Here is a 2,401-nt window from a genome sequence, read left to right as displayed (position 1 = left end):
ATGGGCTTTAGAGTCAAATGGCTCACATATCTGATAGGAAGAGTGACCCATTGCTGCTGGACTCTGGGATTCTGTGAACGTCTGATACTTGCCCTCTGTACCTTTCTCTTCCCCAATTTGTGCCTTTTATGACTTTTAGATCAATTTCTCTCACACTGAACTTCCCTGTGAACCAGAAGATAGGGATTAGGGAGAGAAGTTAAGGGGGAAACTGTAGACCCAGCAGGGAACATTAGAGCACTGGCCATGAAGAAGGGATAGACAAAGTGAGGGAAGTGTTAGGAGGTGGTGATTGTAGCCACTGATCTTTCTACTACCGGACAGCCTAAACTGGGGAGACAAGGCAAAGTTTGAGACTGGATTGTGTCTGGCAACAAGCTGGAACTGTTGAAATGTAGAGAAGAGTTAGTAAGAATGTAAAAGAAGGATAAAAATTGATTCTGATATATTATTACTTTTTGTGAATTTAAATTCACCATCAATCACCAGTCCATAGAAAGATAATTCAAAATGTACCTTAGGCAAAAGAAAAACTGACGTGTTTGCATAGAAAGAGAATAGTGGGAATAAAAGCCCTGACCCCTGCCACCCTTTCCAGCCCAGCTTATCTAAGTGAATTGTTTACGCTTTATTGTTAAAAAAAGAATAACAAAAAGAATGTTATAAAAATTAACACAACTACAGGAAAGGATATAAGGCATAAATATACAGTTTAGTGAATTACAAAAAAGCAAAGACTTATGAAACTACCATCCTGCTTAAGAAACAAAAGGTTGCCAGAGCTCCAAAAATAGTACTTCCAGATAACAAACCTTTTCTAAGTCATACCTTGGAGCTGTTTTGCGGATACTGAAACTCCACCAGGTGGAAGAAGTTAACTGTATGCCAACCACAAGCACACTGACCCCAGACCAGCTGGAACCAGAAGGTGGATGATGTTGATTCCCAGTAACCTCACAATCAACCAATTAGATGAAAGTCCAGCAGCTGATCCTGCACCCTGCAACTCCCTTCTTCACTCTGTCTTTAAAAACTTTTCCCTGAAAGACACTGGGGTGTTCAGGCACTTTGTGGGCATTAGCTACCTAAACTCCTTGCTGGGCACTTGCAGTAAATGTTGTACTTTCCTTCACCACAGCTCCATGTCAGTAGATTGGCTTCCCTGCACATAGGCCAGCAGACTCAAGTTTGGTTTTATAACACCCTGACATTAGGAGAGAGAAAAAAGGCAAGAGGTAACAAAAATGAGTAGAGAAAGAAAGAATAAAGGAGCAAAAAGTGAAGTCAGGAATGTGCTAGTAAGGGACAAAGATTTACTAAGGAGGTGAAAGCAAAAGAAGATACTAGAAAAAAAGCAAATACAGGTGACTCTTGAACAATACAGATTTGATTTGTGTTGGTCAACTTATATGCAGGTTTCCTTGACACAATACTGCACCATCCATGACTCACTGAATCTGCAGTTGCTGACCACAAACTCAGAAACTGCAGATATGGAGGAACCATGGTACAGAGGGCCAAGTATGAACTATTCAACTGTGCAGGGGATTGGTGCCGACAGGTTGTTCAAGGGTCAACTATATATTAATAGTAGATGACCTAGTATCATACAAACCAAGTTTAGCCAAGAGCAACCACAGGGCTTTCACTTCACCCTCCAGCCAAGACAGCTGCTGCCCAAACCAAAAAAAAAGCCCCAGGGCCTCAGCCGTGGCTGCAGTTCTCCCCTCAGAAAGATTCAAGGGGCAGACTTGTAGGACTCAGCCTTTCACTTGTAGGACTCAGCCTGATCCTGTTTCCCTGTAGATTGGGTCAAAATTGAGTTGACTTGGAGGACTCCCAGCTACTTTTCAGTGAATTTCTTGGTATTGTGAGAACCCTCCCCAACACACACACATTGCAACACATACTATAATCATTGTAGGGACACTGTCCTGAGTGTCAAAGCTGGAGGAATAAAGGAAATGGACAGTTGTGACCTTAATCTCTTTTTTCCTACTGAATCTAAGTAATCTATTCTTCTTTAAGATGTTTACGTTGAGGACTTTACTTGATTAAATAATAACAGTATGTTACCAAAAAATTCATAAGAATCATTTTCCTCTGCCCTTCAATCTCAGAAATGGGCAAACTTGTGTTCAAGAACTTGAAGTGGCGACTTGAAGTTTCAAACGCAGAATGTTCAAAGAGGTATTCACCAGAATGAGGGGTATTGTTTCAAAACATCCCTTCAGGTCTTCAGGTCTCTGTCAATTTGTAAATAGACTCAAGGAAATTCAAAACCACAAAGTGCACAAGGTGATATAATTTATTCCCCTCCCCTCCTTGTTAACATTCTATTTTTTCATCTTTGAGTGTCTGCGCTTAGGAGCTGGCTTCTGTGTCTCACACCACACACCTC

This window comes from Giraffa tippelskirchi, chromosome 5, assembly GCF_054371585.1.
Source record: "Giraffa tippelskirchi isolate mGirTip1 chromosome 5, T2T-mGirTip1v1.2.pri, whole genome shotgun sequence".
Lineage (NCBI taxonomy): Eukaryota > Metazoa > Chordata > Mammalia > Artiodactyla > Giraffidae > Giraffa > Giraffa tippelskirchi.
Note: the sequence above shows the minus strand (reverse complement) of the source record.